This window comes from Anas acuta, chromosome 5 (assembly GCF_963932015.1).
Source record: "Anas acuta chromosome 5, bAnaAcu1.1, whole genome shotgun sequence".
Classification (NCBI taxonomy): Eukaryota; Metazoa; Chordata; class Aves; order Anseriformes; family Anatidae; genus Anas; species Anas acuta.
This window is the reverse complement of record NC_088983.1, coordinates 7,518,429-7,535,830: the sequence shown is the minus strand read 5'-3', so window position 1 is coordinate 7,535,830 and position 17,402 is coordinate 7,518,429. Positions and strand designations below refer to the sequence as shown.

At 49.4% G+C, this 17,402-nt stretch overlaps 1 protein-coding gene across 7 annotated transcripts in view; it reads right to left on the bottom strand.

The window, feature by feature from the left end:
- Positions 1-14,109, bottom strand: part of SYNE2 (spectrin repeat containing nuclear envelope protein 2) — a 189,988-nt gene extending 175,879 nt beyond the window's left edge. For 4 of the 7 annotated variants that reach the window (XM_068682516.1, XM_068682522.1, XM_068682520.1 and 1 more), the window contains exon 1: positions 13,963-14,108. The gene's annotated coding sequence lies outside the window, so the exon portion shown is untranslated. Of the gene's footprint in view, positions 1-6,856; positions 7,016-8,691; positions 8,900-13,962 lie in introns of those variants that run through there. The other 3 variants (XM_068682523.1, XM_068682518.1, XM_068682517.1) reach the window with 3 other exon arrangements.
- Positions 14,110-17,402: the final 3,293 nt, after the last annotated feature.

The window sequence follows — 17,402 nt, the reverse complement described above, 5'->3', positions numbered from 1 at the left end:
CAGTCTCGGACACACGAGTAGTCACACAAGAAAGGAGCATTACAAATGTCCTACTCAGAGGAAAAGCTTTTAACTGGGGTTTTCCAAAGGAGCAATTTCTTGTCCACCTGAGCTCAACCTGCAGCTCAAATGGTTCAATCACCAGCAAAAGCTTTCCCCATGGCAAGGACACTTACAAGACTCAAACCCAGGCTTTCCACTAGTGGGTTTGGGTAGGGAACTTCTTCCCCTACCTCTCCAGCTGCTTGCACAATGGACACCTATGAATATTGGTGGAAATTGGATCAGCACAGTCATATCACATAATTTCAACCTAACTTCCTTGGAATCTCTCTTCATTTCTCAAATTCGGCTGAAATTATTCAGCCAATTAAAAAAATATAATGTGTATTAACACACAGACTGACACACTGACAGAGAGACAAAGAAGCCTAAGAGGAGGTACCAGACTGGAAATCTCAAGAAATTAACCTGAAAATAATCATATCTCAACCTTAAATTCCAGAGATCATCATGAGAATAGACAATGCTGATTTATATACCACGTCTCCAGTGAGACTTAAGTCCCAATGAGACTTAAGAGATGTTCTTCTTAATCAGTCTTTATAAAACCATGCTTGTCTCAGAAGAAAGAGGGGAAAACGCTTCAGATGGATTTTGGTAGATTCACTAGCAAGGATTTCATAGCCTTTATGTTTCAGTTTGGATCAGTGTGGATTACAGATTTCATCCTTCAGCTACTCCAATCACAGGATACAGTAGGATTTCACCATATTTTAATAAAATTGCAGTTTAACAGAACAATCCTCTACAGTGAAACTGCTGCTGTTTTCAACACGTCTGCAACTACAGTTAAAACACAAATGCACATTTTATTAATTCTGAAAACACAAAAACCAGTAGTGCACGCTAACAAGGAAGCAAGATAACCTAGTCTACACTGCCCCACATCCACAGAGAGTTTCAGCCACAAGCAGCATGCCCCTGTATGCGCTGCAGCCTGCTGCACAGCTGTACCCTCGGAGTCCTCCTTACGAGCCAAACTTCAAACCCTCTTGCATGACTTTAGCTCACAAGCGCACTCCTTAGAACTGAAGGCAGCAGCTATTCTGCAAACAAGCCTGCCTAGAGGCTGGTGAGCATTACAGCCCACCGCCGGTAAGTCCCTACCTCGATGTTTTTGCCTTTGCAGACACGTGCCCTCAATTTCCCCAGTTATGCTGGCTACGTGTTCTCCATCGGTGTTGCAAGAGGAATTCCAGTCGTCTTTGCATGGCATCTCGAACCGCTTGTTTTTACTTTTCCTTCTTTGAAGTGCCACTGATTATTTATGACCTACTGCAGGACTCCAAAGCCTTTCCCTCCATAGAGGCCTCTCGATGTAAACTGGAGGCTGCTCCTAGCAACAGATTATTATTACTCATGTCTTCAGTCGAGCCAACATCATGACTCAACCAGCAGATTTTTATCTTCAGTGAACGGGCCCAAAGGAAGTGGAGCTCCACAATGCAGGCTGACTGAAGACCCTTTTCCTTATTAACTAAGGCCTTAAGTTTATTTTGCATTCAGAGAGAAGCAGTAACGCTCAAAACTGAAAGTCCTGAGCCTTGCAAAGTGCTGCTGGACCTCCTTTTGGCAAGCAATCCTTTTGTAAGTGTGTTGCAGTCTCCTTAAAGGCAAATTTTTGGGATCCAAATCATGATAATATGAGCTGAAGAATTATCAAAGAAAACCTCTTTGATCAAGCTGGGGTTGGGGTCATGTTTTTGTGTGTGTGTGGTTGCTTTTTTTTTCCCCCATTCATTTGGTTGTTTTGTTTTTACACTGTTTGTTATTTTCCCCTCACTTCCAATATATTCATACTGCTCTTAAGTCAGAGCACTTCCCACAGCACTGAAATTCGACGGCCACACTTCCTACCCAACGTCCTCAATGGTTTCACCATTTTTAAGTACCAGGTTTGGGGCTGGGGGTGTCTGCATTTTCCAGTATCTTTCCTCTAAGACACTCTCTTTGCTGAAAGTCCAAAGCGAAGTTCATCCCTTTCACATTTAAATTGCTTCCAAATGTTGCTCTTGTGGGTGGCCTCAGATTGCATACATGTCCACAGCTGGAACGGGATCACCTGCAAGCACACTGATCCCTTCTCTTCAAAGCCAGATCCTCAGGTAGGCAAAAATCAGAACACCACCACTGACAGATCTGTCCTGATTTCTGCTACTCAAGGAGCTGAATATGCTCTCACAGAAAAATAAATCACAGAAACACTGAATGAGGGAATGGCTGAGGTTGGAAGGGACCTCTGGAGATCATCTGGTCCAACCCCCCTGCTCAGCAAGAGCACCTAGGCACAGGATGGCATCCAGGTGGGTTTTGAATATCTCCAGGGAAGGAGACTGCACAGCCTCTCTGGGCAACCTGTGCCAGTGCTCTGTCACCCTCACAGCAAAGAAGTGCCCCCTCATATTGATCAGGAATTTCCTGTGCTCCAGTTTGTGCCCATTGCCTCTTGTCCAGTCGCTGGGCACCACTGAAAAGATTTCTCACCATCCAGTGGCACATTCTCCGGGCTTTTCTGGAGGAAAAAAGTGGTCTTCCATTAGGCTTCCATGACTTTCAAGGTGATAGGGAAAAGAGGCTATAGCTTTCTGATCCCACATAATACCCTACTGCTGTTAGATGGGTATCAGCCAGTCCTTTAAGAAGTGGCATTAGAGACACCCTGGACTGCCTGGGACAATGCTGAAACCAGTCCAGTCATGGGTGTTGCTAAGCTATCAGTAGCAAGAGGTGAAGAAGGAATCAAAAAAGTTTGGAAACGGCTGAACGGCTCTGCTCAGAAAAACAACAAGCCCAGAAACATTGGATCTGCAGGAAACACAGAGACAGACACAGAACTACACCCCACTGCCACAGAAATAGGCTTAACTCATGTGAACCGACACACTGAAGTTACATGCACAAGTAAGGACTCCTCCAAACAGTAAGAGCTGAAAGACCAGGACATTTCTTATTAGTTTATTTATGACAACCAGCAAGAGCGCATTTTTCTTATCCAGGGACTTCCCAGTGATCTATTTATAATCTTGAAAATGTGCCAGGACAAGCGCATGAGTATACAAAAGCAACACCACTTTTTAAGGCCAGCAAATGTTGCTGGTTTGTCTTTGATTTACACATCTGTAACACTTCCTGCTACAGAAGCACAATGAAGCTTCTCATTGCATTAATCAATTTCCAAACGCGGTTAGAGAAGTGTTTTTCCTGACCTTTTCTGTTTTTTGTGGGTGGCAATATATCAGTCATCCTGGTACAATTACACAGTTTGAAGATGGCATTAACTCCACGCTGTTGTTAACACACACACAAATGCTTTTATTAACAGAGCTCAGCCTTGTTCACACATACATCATGCACCTCCATGGGTCAAATTTTATGAATTTGCTTGCACTCGGAACAAGAGCCTGTCTCACATTTATCTGTTCCCAAGTGGAAACACAAGGCTGAAGGATACTTTAAAAAGTTGACGAAAACGTGAATTTTTAACTGGTTTCCAAGTTTTCTGCATCAGTAATAAAAACAAGAACTGCTTAGAACTCAAAGTCACAACTGTTCGTGAAAAAAGAGAGATTGATGGGGCTCGGAAAGGGCTCAGAAGGCCAATGCCATGCCCAGCACACTGCTACGTAGGAAGCCAAAAATACCATGGTGACTGCACGCCTTCACTACAGTCACGGGCTAGGATGACAATGCAATCCCTAAGTCACAGCCCAAAAGCATGCCCCAATCCAAACCTAGCTGTGCACTGCCCCAAAGTGTCCAACAAGGTGCAAAAAGCCGTGCCAGCCATATGGTGCGTTGCTGCTGCTGCCACACAGCCTGAAGGAAAAAGCTTTTCCAAAGCAGGGCACGGTCGCACACTTCCCTGCCGCTCCACGGGCTGCCTGTGCCGAAGCTCCAAGGCCACCTCCTGCAGATAAGAGGGCTGTGGGGAAGGGTTATTGTAAAAATAATGTGAGAAACGCCATGTGGCCTGGGATCTGGACCTGGGAAGTGCATCCAGTGCATACACACCTCTTCCTACCCACGCCGTTAGCTAGCGCGGCGGGCACGCTCCATCCGGCGCTTGCCATGGGACCTGCTGAGGCTCACAAGCTGCAGGAGGCCTCGATGTGACTGTTCCTTGGCCATGACCACAAACAAAGGATGGTGCTGCCCTAAAGCAGATACCCACTGTAATCTCTCCCGGGGAAATGATGGATCACATCAGAGTCCAAGAACAGCATGGTAAGGAATCCGGGACTGACTACAAGTCAATCATTTTAGCTTATAAATACAATGGCCAAAGAAAAAAATGTGGTGGAGGAGTTTTTCCCTGACTCAGCTATGGTTCAAGACCAACTAATGCTGCATCAGCCCTCCATTGTCAGCAGGCAGAACCAACAGGCACCCCCTAATCGTGCCTTGGACCCTGCAGCCTGGGCTCTGGGCAGCACCAGAAGCGTCGGTGCCGGGAGGGACCAGAAGGGCTTGGAGGAAGATCCCCGAGGGGACGTGCATCTCAGGGCTGACCCTTTGAAGAACAAGCTCGTCCGTGGGCAAATGCCACTGAGGGAGTAAGGTGAGTAATTTACTGTAGGGGGTAATTTGGAAGCCCACAAGTGGATTTAGACACCTACCCAGACCCTGCAGGAAGTTTCGGGTCAACCTTGCCATTCTCAAATCTTTACCTCACACGCTGTTCCTATTGGAGTGAATTCTGTTTAAATCATTTTGTTAAATTTGCTGCTGACCAAACGCTGATGAAGTGCTGTTAAAACCATGCCATCTAACCTTGCTGTTTACAAAATAAATCCTAAATTGCTGCTACATTCAAGCTGTGCAAAATATTTTCTGCATCCCACAAGATGAAAAGCGCCGTCATTTTGCTCCTAGAAGCCCCTCTCCATCTGCAGACGAAAGCTGCCCCTGCATGAGGGCAGCCAGGAGCAATCCTTGGGCTCCTTTCGGCAGTGGGTGCACCGCAGCCACCGCAGTCCCAGCGCCGTGGGGCACGCACAGACCTCTGACCTTCGGGTGTGCTGCTCCCATCCTGCGAGTGAACGGCTCCGCAAGCAGCTCATCACGGCCCTTCCTCAGCGCTTCCTGGACCCAGATCGCTTCTTACAATTGGAAGGGAAGGGGCAGGGCATCGGCTGCAATCACAGCGAGCTTAACTCTCACCGAAGGGACTGCCTGGTCCGAACAGACCGGAAAACACTGCCCCTTTTGACCAAGCGCACTGCAATGATTTTCTTCTTTTACTTATTTTACTCACCTTCCTTTCCTTCAGATTGGAACCGAAATTCTTTGCTTAGTGCCTTTGTAGAGACTCATAACCAGCCTCCCATTAACACTGAAACCACTTTACATGGTGTAAAAGGTATTTAAAATAGCACTAAGTAGTAATTACACCCACTTTGTATGAATGACATTATATTAATGGGAATCGGGCTCCTAGTAATATTCTGCCTTTGAAGGAACACAAATGTTTCCTTCCCACTGCCTTCCTAATTCCCTTCTTCCCTGAATAAAGGAAACAGTCAGATGGTTAACAAGCAGATTATGCTGTTGAGTGAACCTCGCCTAAGCAATAAAGGCCTGAAGTTTGCCAATTAAATCATAAGGCTGTTCTCAGTCAGGAGGATCTTTCTGAAAAGCAGCAAGCTGCTTTTTCCAGACACTGAGAGAAGGGAAAGGTGGGGACAGCGGTGATCTAAATGCAGGAGTTTTCGCTGGGGCAGGGCTTGCTCTTACAGCAACATCGCTGGAAATGGCAGCGCAATGTTTGCACAACAGACCTCGGCAGACAGATCCATTGACGGTGTCAGGAGAGGGGAGGAAAGTGAAATGCAGCGTGTGTTTGGGAGCCAAATGAGACAGGGCTTGTCTCATGCGAGCCCTATCTGCTTTGGCAGTATTCCTGCAAAGATCACGGACTTGTTTTGATCACTAAATATAGCAGAGAAGAGGAATCCTGCTGCAAGTAGCTCCCCGCCAGCACTTGCTGTTTTACGCCGACGGAAGGAGAACACAAAAGAGAGGTTTGTCCAGCAAACGGCAACCGAAGCTTGCCAGCATCTGAAGGGCAAATTACAATTTTAATGATACGTCCTAGCCTGGCAGCTGGGAATTCATCAGATTTTCTCTCAAACACGTCCAGCCTGGGCTGCAACAAGGAAAATTGCTGTTTTTCCCCACGTACCTCTGTTCAGACCCGAAGGGGCTGCCTCTCCAAGGAGCGAGCTTCTCACTTCCACATAGTTCTTTCAGCTGAAATTTCCCCCAGAAATGCTATTGGGGGTCTTTCTAGACACCTGCCTGTCAAAACCTGCATGCTCACATGCCTGTGTGGGTTTGGGACATGTAAAAAAAGCCCTTCGACCATGCTGTCTCCCACATGAGACATGCAGGGACCCTCTCTGGTAGGAGAAAATCAGCACTTCGCTCCATGAAATGGAATTTTTGTTTTCTTCTTAAGACAAAACATCTTTTGCTTTGCTTTCAAAGAATCGGTTGCTTTAGGAAAAAAAAAAATCCCCACACAAGCCTAAATCTCTAACTTATAGCATAGTTTCAACCTTCAGAATAACTTTTTGTGTGCAGCAAAAACCAAGCCAAACACCCTTATTCCTTCCTACCAGTGCAGCTGCCAGAGAGGACCAAACAGCCAAACTGAGCAGAGAAAACCCAGGAGAAAGACCTTGGTGCTCTACGCCTGCCTGCTAGAATAAATCACCATACCAACAAAACACAGGCACAATTGCAAAACCAAGGACTCCAAACCGGAGATAGCTCAGCATGAAGGACGCCTTACTTGTTTCGTGCACTCCCCCTCTGCGTGTGCAGGATAAGAAGGCTTCTCTCCAGGCCCGGAACCACAGCGCTGCCCAGCTCGCTTTCTTTTCGAACCAGGATTCCTCACACCGGAGACAACACGGGATGAAGGAGCCCTGCGCATCTCCCTCGCTGAAAGGCAGCAAGATTACTAGCACTGAGTTACTTATGGACAAGTTCAGTCAAGCAACGGAGAACGCGCGTTGCGCAAGCACCGCCGCTGCGCCACGGCCAAGCAGGTGAGGTAAGCCACGAGCCACGTCTGGCATCCCTGGCCAAGCCCAGCACACCAGCACGTGTTTCAGTACAGTTTTCTCCCGGAGCCGCCGTCCCGGATGAAAGTCCAGTAAGGAGCTGGCGTGTGACCACGGACACGCGCCCCTGGCACAGGATGTGCCTCGGTTTCCTTACAATCCCTGCACAGCTTTCAGCGCAGTGAAACGGGGGGCTGGATCTTCTGAGATCCTTTCCAAGAAGGAACGCGTTAAGAGTCCCTTCCAAACCACTCGAAGGGGAAGACTTTGCTCGCAGAGGATACCTACAAAGCCTGCCTGCAGCACCAGAAAGGCGCAGCCGCTCTGCAGGAACACCGCCTGCTCACACCTTCATTGTGCAAGTATCTGCTTCCCCCATCTCAGAAACTGCTGGGGTGCCCAAATTTGCCAGGGCACACAAATGGGACGAAAATTCAGATTCTTCCCTACTCCAACATGCAGCCAGCTGTGCTCTTACTTCCCTCTTACAACAACAAGCTCTGCCTCCTCCGTCCCTGGGGTATTTCATCACCAACATCCCACCCAGATCTGCGTAAGAAATAGTTTTGCAAACAATCTATCAGAAACCTTTCTTTCACCCCCCTTTTTTTAAAAGAAAAACAGCAGTAAACCTGCCAGTCTGCTATCTTTGAAACCACTTGTTACCATCTGAGTGGTTGATGAAGCAGGTTGACAATACCAGGAAATACCTGGAATTGATCTTCAACATTTATTTTTGGAGACTGGCTTTTCTTGCAACTCCTATTTAATGGCTTGCTCCTTCCCTCCTCTTCCCATTTGTGCTCCCTGGAATCAGTCTGCAGCTTGTTTCACCTCTTGGAGCTCAAGCACGGACCTCTTACACAGAACTTCAGGATTCAAACCCAGGCTCGCACAATACGCTCTTTCTATTCCCCTGCTCTCATATTCTTTCTCTCTTATCAAAAAGGATAAGGGGACGCTCTGGTATTTGTCTGAAACTGGAGATGCAGCCGATCCATTTAATGCTCAGTACTCGCCTGTACTCCCTATCTCTGTTACACAGCAAATTCCTTCAGCAAATTCCCCCCCAGACACCCAGCTCATTTGGCAAAGGAAGCCTTTCTGCTGCAAACTAGTTCTCCACACAGGAGAAATCTCATCCTTACCCTACGTGGTTCACCTGTGCAGGTAAGTTAAGCTTTTTCCAGAAGAGCTGGTGCTTTTTTCTTTTTTTTTTTATCATGCCACTAAATAACACAGCAGCAGAAGCCACACTTCACAGAGGACCAGGTCGCAGCTTCCCAGGCACCTCCAAAGCTCCCCAAGGTCCAACTGAGTGTTTCATTGCAAGTTTCATATAGGTCAGTTTAAAGAGTTTCCACAGACCATTAAATAATCCTACACGCTGTTTTACACTGCAGCAAGCCTGAGGTGAAGCAAATTTAACCCTAAAGGATAAACCCTGAGGTTTAACCATTTTAAAGCACACCTGCAATCATTCACACCAGCCCAGTAATTCAGCTGTATTAACACCTATGACATTTTGCTAGTTCCTTTTACAAAAGGGACATGTACCTACCAGGTGCCATCCACCACCAAGAGCTGAGCAGCCGGCATCCCCCTGGGACAGTGGCAGGTTACGAGGCAGCCGCAGGGCGCCCGGGCACACCTCTGGGATCCTGCCGTCATCGCCACTGCCTCCACCTCTGCCACCAGCCCGGTGGGCGACCTTGAAAAAGCACAAATCCCCCTTGGCCTCTTATTTATAGCAGACGATTGTCTCTTTCTGAATCCGCTGAGCGGCCAGGGGAGGAGGACGGCGCCGTGTGGGACATCGCTGCCCACTCCTTGCTCACAGGTAGAGCCTTCCAGGCTCCACCACCCCGCTCCACGCAGAGGCTGGGTCTGGCAGAAAGGAGGACACGAGCAGCCCTCCCAGAAGCTGCCCTGCTGTACGAGGCGCTTTGGCTGAGGTTCAGCCCTCCTGACATTAAACAGCTACAACAGAGATGCCTCCGTGTGCCTCCATTGTTTGGACAGGGGAGAAACAATGGAGAGAAACAGGCACTTTTAGGGCAGTTTGTCCGGTGTATTTTTAGACGTCCAATTCAGCGCAGATGAATCATGGCCCAGAAGTGTTTGTTCCTCTCTGGTGACTATGAAAGGAGTCTGGACAACTGTCTCCCGTGCAGACAGCTATGCTGTAGTTCGGCGAGACGAATCTCACACTTTTAAGCTGGGGGAAAGGACATAGAGAAGCACTCCTGGCTTTCCACAGAGGTGAGAAGTATCGCCTCTGCCAGAGACACAAGGTGCAAGTGCCCCGTGCTTCCCTCCCTCGTAAACTTCTTGCAACTCAACAAGATGCAATCGCCTTCGCTGAGAGAGCTTAGCTTTGCTGGAAGAGCCTTGTTTAATTGCTGAACTTCGAGCTTTCACGGAGTACTCCTACAAGCAAAGCTCCACATTGCTCGCTGCACGAGAGCTTCCAAGAAGCAGGGCACAATGCTCGTGGGGCAGCTTTCATTTCTCTCCCTGTACCAGTGGTTATTAGGTGGTTATTACCAACCCAAAACGGAGCTCTCACTAGCACAAACCAACACAAAGCCACTTCTGAAGCTGTCCAGGTGCAGCGTCTTTACAACTCTTTGTGGCCAGTCGTACGGCGGCCACAGACCCACAAGGCACGGTCAGCCGCGCGTTCCCCTCTCCGCCTCCACCTTTCACTTCATCATTCACCAACTTCTTGTGTTTCTCCTGGCAAGCAACAAGTCAAATGATCCAGAAAGTAAAACCTCTTCCTGTACAATCCACATTTCTGCCTCCTACCTACACTTTCACAGAAGTAATTACAAGTGTTTGTTTTCTATCTTAATTGTCATTTCCTTTGACAGAACTCACAGCCCGAGCCTTAAAGCTCAAACACTTCATACTATTCTTTCCTCTTTTTCCCCATCCTGGCCGCAAACAGGATTGCTTGTATCAGGGTCAGCAATTCCTTCAAGTCGTCTCGAGCCAATCTGCGCAGCTGCATTGTGTGGGGCGTTATCAGCAGGCTGCAGGAACAAGAAAGCAAACATGCCTCCTTGCGAGACACCAGAGGCTGGAGTTAAGCGTGGAGTGGAGCTCTGCCCCATTTCCCCTCCTGTGGGGAGATACCAGCCTACCACTCCTTTCCCCAGCACAGATTTCTTCTCCCTTCCAGTGTGCTCTGCTAAGTGAAACACAGGTTTTTCCCCACTCCCTCTTCTGCCCCTGTCCTGGCCCTGTAGCATCTCCAGAGAAGCAGCTTTCTTCATCTCCTGCTGTGAAGACAGTGAGCTAGGTGATCCATACAGGCTGTCTTCTTCATAGCCTCACTAGCACCAGGGTTTGTGTCCTGCCATCCATGAGGACCACAGGAAGCTGGTCAGAATTCACAGCCTCCTTTAGCCTTCCCATTGCCACTCTGCAATCCCTTTGCAAACAAAATGCCCCAGACATCTTCCCCCTCCTGGCATTACCCCAAAACGTGTTCATCCTTCACAGCAGCTACTTGCTGCTGACACCCTTCATGCTCCATGGGACACGAGTCAGTCCAGGAAGGGCAGTCAGATCCATGTTCTGTGGGGTAATATACACTGTCAATTTATGATTCATGGTCCAGTAGCTGCAGGTGCTGCTGCAATTGTAATTTCCTCCTTCTCCCGGGCAAGCAGCAGGTCTGCACAGGAGGGAGCAGGGTGAATGTGGCCTGGACGTGCCACTTGTGCTCTCAGACATGTATTTGTGATCCAGACCAATTCAGCCTTCACTGAAGTAATAACCTACCCCAGACCTAATCCCAGGATCGACCCTCTCCACAGAGCACAGCTGAGAAAACCCAAATAAACCTGACCTCCCAGCAGCTGTGCGGCCGGCCAGTGAGGATGAGACCTCAGTCTCAGTTACAGGAGTCTCCCACCCACACTGGTCAGGGATGAAACTCAGGCAAAGGAAGATTAGGTGAGAGGTATACGAAATGTCACCTTCCCTTTAATCGCAGCTTATGGATCCGGTCCCAAAGCGTTACTCATACTGCTCCACACTCCACACGTATAATCCCACCGACTAATCCGGCTGCTTGTTCAAACAGGCACGTTGCTGGGAGTGTTCCCTCGCAATCGCTGGCTCCCTTTCCAGTGTTTCTCCAAGTTCACAAGCAGAGACTACATCCTCTCCCACATCTAAAGCCCTGTGACAGTTCAAAACAAACTGCAGGAAAGCTAGGGAAAGTGCGGTGCCACACATGGCACGCTTTCAAAACGAGAAACTTCACTACCAATCAGTAGGTTCTCCCCCCACCGCTGCCAGGTAATGCTGGGGAAACACTTCAGTTGTGGTAAGCAGCAGATAAGCATCTCTTTGCGCATATACATATAAGCATCCCAGCTGCTAGGCTTTTAAAAACAATATTCACTGTGCCCCAGGGAGGAAAAGGAGTGGGGTAGACTGGCTGAAAGGCACAGCTTCACTCGTAAGAGTCTGGATCAGCCCTTCGCATCTCCCTATACAAAACGGGCCATTGAGAGTCCAGTTCTAAAACAGAGTCGCAGTTGCTAAGAAAACAGCGCTGCAAACAGATGTCAGGAGATGATTCATGAAGTAAAGGCATATCCCTGTACTACAGATAAACCCAGATGAATGGGGCTCTTTATACCTGATCTTTCAAGCTGTGCCTCTTCTTGCCCTCCTTGGGATTTCTTCTTTCATTCATTTCTATATTCAGATGGAGAGGAAACTGAACGGAGCTGAACTCGCTGTTTATGGAATTAACTACTGGTAAAGGGGGGTTACAATGAACTCCGTAAAAGGGCTAAATTGTGTCCATTTTTCCACCCAAACAAAGACTTACCAACACAAGAATCAACTGTGACTGAAACCTACCAAAAGAAGTAACATAAAATCCCCAGTAAAACACTGCAAAGGGGGGAATAGTAGCAATTGTCCTTTTGTTACTTTCATTTATAACATAAACTAACATCCAGGGAGATAAAGCATTTTAAACCTATTAGATCATTAAGGCATACTGCTTCTTGAATTACTTCATTGTGTCTATGCTTAAAATCTTTGCCTGACAAATGCATAAAAAATAGATAGCACGCTCCAGGACCGGCTGTGTGCTGACACCACCAAAGTTCTCATTTCCTTTAATGAACTTTTGATGAGATTTAATTAGAGAAAATAAGTTCCTTTGCTCCCCTTAAACTGTCCTGCTTGGTTCTTAGCAAGGTCTGATAGCAGTGGCACTTAAAAAGCAGTTTTCTGATGTTATTTGTAAGTAGACGTTTAAATAAAGGAGCTTTCATATAGATAGCTGTATGGCTTTGCTATAGATAGCTACAGTAAAGCCAGTTATCATTCGTCACCCTTCGTGATGAGGAAGAGAAGAACAACCACCATTTATACACTTCTGAATACGTATTTGTACAGCATCCAGCACAAGGGGGACCCAAGCATTGCCACAGCACGAATCAGCACAGTGCTCACTGCAGTCACCGCTAGATTTTCCCTCCAAGCTCCCGTGTGCCACTGCCTATCCCCCTGCTCCTTGCAACCCGTCCCCATCCCCACTGGCAGGTGCTGGGACCTCTGCTCCCCTTCCACAGCAGGTCCAAGTGGCCCCACAGCATCCCTCTACTCCCACCACAATGTGCCCTGCTTTGTCCTGGGAATCTGTTACTTCGGCTGCCCTGATTTTAATGTGAGGTGGTTGTGTGTACTGTTGCTGTGTGTAGAGTTAGCAGCCGCCACTGTGCGCCTTCATGAGCTGTAAAACAGCCACAGAAGAGGCAGGAGCCCATGGCTCAGTTCACCAGGTGCCAGAGGCCACGGGTGTCCCTTTTTAAGGTATCACGTTTTGACCAGAGGCATAAACAGAGGTTTTGTTAGCTTGGCCAACACACAGTTGCAATAACTAGCCAAGGTCCTGCACATGGCACTTCTGTCTTTGCCTGTCCTGCGATGGGTAAAGCGCTCCTGAAAGCGGAGATGGAGAAAAATGAGTAAATGATGGAAAGAGGGGGCAGAGGACAGGTGGGACACGGGGCACCCTGACAGGGGGGCACTGAGGCGCGAGGAACACGCAACCACCGAGCTGACAAAGGATGGAGAGGCGGTGAGAAGCCCTCAAACAAACTCGCCCAAAGTTTTCTTGTCTGGGTGTTTCGAGGAAGCTGAGAAGCAAGCACCTGCTTTGCCTCCCTGCTGCTGCGGCACCCCTCAGGGAAAGAGAGGGGATGGAAGAAGAGTGTTTGGGGGGACAGGGAGGGGATCCCTGAGCCTGAGGCAGGTCAGTGCCAAGGCAGGGAGCACCATCCCCACAGGCAGTGACTGGAGAGCAAGCAGGGGGTGCCTGAGAGCCGGGCTGGAGGCAGGGCTGAGGAGAAAGAAGCCCCGAGCAGCGCGGGAAGCACGGGCAGGGCTCAGCGCCTCAGCCAGGAGGCTGTAAAAAGGTAAAACCACCACAGCAGCACAGCCCTGGAGCCAGCACAGAGCCCCCCGCAGCACACCGCTACTTTTCGCTCCGGAGACAACTTTGCCCCGGCCAGCACCCACCGGCTCTCCCCGCACCGCCTTCAGGCGGGACCCACCGCCCCGGGATCCCCCCTATACCCCCCCCAAGGCTGTGGGGAGCCGGGCTTTTGGGCGACAAAACCCTCCCGCGGCCCTCCGAGGGAACAAAGGCGGCGGGGAACAAAGGCGGGCAGGTACCGCCGCGGCGGAGCCCAGCCGAGCCGAGCCGAGCCGTGCCCAGCCCAGCCCAGCCGCTGCTCCCCACACAAAGGCGCGGCCGCGCCGCAACTCGGGGTGCCCGGCGGGGCAGACTCACCGCGGCGGCGGGTCCGGGTGGAGGCGCTGAGGGCTTGGGCGGCGGGACGAGGAGGAGGAGAAGGAGGAGGAGGAGAAGGAAAGGGGGGGAGGAGGAGGAGGGCCCAGGCACCGGCCGCTCCCCGCCCGCGGCCGGGAAAGCGGCGAGGCCGCAGCCCCCGCACCCCCGGGGCGGCGCGGTCCGGCCCCTGCTCCGCCTCCATCGGCCGCGGCCGGGTGAAGGAGGAGCGGGGCCCCGCTGGGCTGGACGGCCCCTGAGGGGGTCTCCTGTCCCCCTACTGAGTACCCAGAGCTGTTTTCGTTTCACTCGGTTTGGTTTTTGCCTCCCATCCCGGCCCGATCAAGCTTGCTCCCTCAGCAGCGCTTGCTCCCCTCAGCTTGCTCCCTCGCCTTGCTTGCCCTCCTCGCCAGCCCCAGCTGTGGGATTTGCCGGTGTTTTGTCCCCCGAGCTGGGCAGGGCACCGCTGTTCCCCCTGCCCCAGCTGCTGGAAGCAGGCAGGGGAGGCCACAGCGTGTGTGTGTGTCTGGGTGTTTGGGGTGAAGGGTCGCGCTGGAGGTAAACAAGGGCACGAAAGATGTGTCCGTAATGATAAGAACTGTTCCCTGGTCTAGGATGGTCTGAACTAACATGGTACAAAGAAGTAAAACACTTTTGCATTGCCACAAACCTGCAGCACCCTCAGATCATGTTTAGAACCTCAGAAACCTAAGCAGACAGAAACTGGAGACCTCTCCAGCTCCTGCTCCATCCTATATGGCCACAGCATCCTTCCCCGCGCCCAGCTCCCTGCAGCCACGCATGGACATCCAGCCTGGTCTCAGGGGCACACTACCTGCCTTTGCCTAGCCAGAGCTCTCAAAGTGTAAATTGGGTCCACTTATGTGAACACAGACCAACTTAGATGTTTTTTTACAAACTTCAAGGAAGGGTTTTAGTTTTGTGGGGGTAGGAGGAAATTCCTTATTCTCTTTGGGACTGCGTAGCTTTTGGCTACAGACTTCACAAAGTGAGAAGATGCAGCTAGTGGGAACATTTGCTTTATGCACTCAGAGTTCAGCTAGCTATCCAAAGAAAAATGTAACTTTCCAAAAACCACTTCCTGCCAGTGCCAATACATCAGTTTTCGCATGAATCTGTGCTGATAAAACATCAACCAACTTAAAAAAGTGGAAACGAGCAAGGTCCTGCATTGGAAGGCTACAAAGCCAAACGTTCTACTCCTTCCTGCCCTCCTCCTTATAACTGAACTTATAACTGAAGCTCTTCCAAATTTGGACTCCTGATTATCCATAACATTTTTAATTATTTTTTTCCCTCCAGGTACAAATGAATCTTGCACCTTTCTGAGTGCTATTTTAGTTGGAGTCAAAGGACGCAACGTGTTGCAGGAGCACCAGTCAAAGCTGGTTACAACCTGACTGCCCTGCCTTGGCAAGCACCTGCTCTGATTCATGCTGCCTTTGTGACAAATCAACCCACAAGTGTTTTTTGTGAGGTTGCTGGGGTTTCTATAACATTTGCGTAACGGTGGTGTTGTCTTTGATATTCCACGGACACGGTCAGGCAGTCTGCCACAGTTTCCTAACTTCTGTGTTACGGTTACTGTAGTGCATTGCTCAGAGTGAAAAAAAAAAAAAAAAAAAAAAAAAAAAAAAAAGCATTTCCGACATATTTACTACTGTTGACTGCTAAATGTCAGTCTTGTGTTTAAGTAAGGGAGAGAAGAAGATGGAACATCAAAACCAAGCTCTGTTCCTTCAAGAATTATTCCAAAACTCCTCTTGCTCGCTTGGAGACTCCTCCCCACCCCATCAAATTCAGCAGAAAATGTCTCATGGAGTCTTGACCTTTTGTGCCATGGAGCATTATCGCTCCATGCTTTTCCTGCTGGCTTAACCCTGCCATGAATCACACAGCTCCTCGTTCCAGCTTACACAGTGCTGCAGCTATCTGTCATGCTTTGTCAAACACGAGCACAGGTCCCAGCCCAAGGTGCTTGTTTTCACTTAAATTATTCATTTCATAATTAGCTTGTAAAGCACTTTGAAGACACAACACCAAGTGTTATTAATGCTAAGTAGTATTATTGGACAGGCATAATGCAGGCAATTAAATAATAATACTGTCAGAAAAATGGTGTGAGACACAAAGGTAAAATTAAGTCGTAGATGCCTACTTTATATCCAAATCTTCCGGCTGTAGATTACTCGGTACAACCTGAAACTTTGAAAATAAGCTTTCATCTCTCCTTTTATACCCAGCCCTCCAGCTAGGAACTGGAAGAGCCCTGTGCTCAGATTAATGCTCTGACAGGTGAATGGGTGCTACCAGTGACACTAGCAAGCTGCTGCTGAGGATCAGTCTTTGTGGAGGACGAGCAACAGCTGGAAGCTGTGTGATCAGGGCTCTCAGCTACCACCCACCGGTGTCCAACATGAGCTGACAGGTTTCCAGGGCACTGGGGTAAAGACCCACAGAGCAGCACTGCAGGCTACAACCGGCAATGGTGAAGCTAACCACGGTGGGCATGATAAGCTCTCACAACTCCTGTGTGCCCTCTGGGTGAGCATATGATCGGTTCCGCAGCATGTCCTGCCTCAGTGTTTCCATACCACTCTGCCCAGCAAACTCACAGAGCTGGGTGCTGCAGGATATGTCTCACATAAGGCATCCAGGTATCTCATGCTTGCAGGTTCTGCGTGGGTGAAGGGCACGAGCTCCGTGGCAGGACGTCCCTTCTGCAGTGGAGAATTTGCATAACTGGAATCCAGCATTGGAGGGAGATCAAATTTCCCGAGTCCACTGGATAAAGTGTTAACTTTGAAGGATAGCGGTGGCTGTGTAAACTAAGTTTGTGTGGTTACTACAAGTCATGTTTACCCTCCGGCATGCCAGAGCAAACCTTTGGCCTGGTGACCCTTCTCTTTCCCCTGCATGCAGCCCCTCATGCTGTGCTAACACACTGTGTGTGCTGGAGCTGGGAGATAGATGAAAACTAGCCCAGAAGAAGAACATTTTGTTTTTATCTGGATCGTGCCTAGCATTTGATGCTGGTATGCACACAAACAGGTACAGCTGAGGAGGCAGCAGGATGCAGTGGCGAGATGGGTACTAACAGCACAAGCTGGAGCTGGGAACAGACCGGTACAGCAAGAGAATGAGGGACCAGCACCGTGCCAGAAACCTCTGCCTCCACACCTGGCTGCACTCCCCTCACCCCATCCCTTGCAGGAAAAAATAGGAAAGGGCAAGGAGAGGTGAGAGTAGAAACTCTTGGACTTTCCTACTCTCCTCCCTGCTGATGCAGCAACACGGAGGAAGCAGGGTGGTTTTTCAGGCGTCATTTTTGGGGGCAGCGCTCTGATGGAGCGGTTGGCTTACGCTACCTCCATTGTGCTGGTGCAGCTCTTTGTGCGGTTGTGTAGTCAACCAGATCTGGA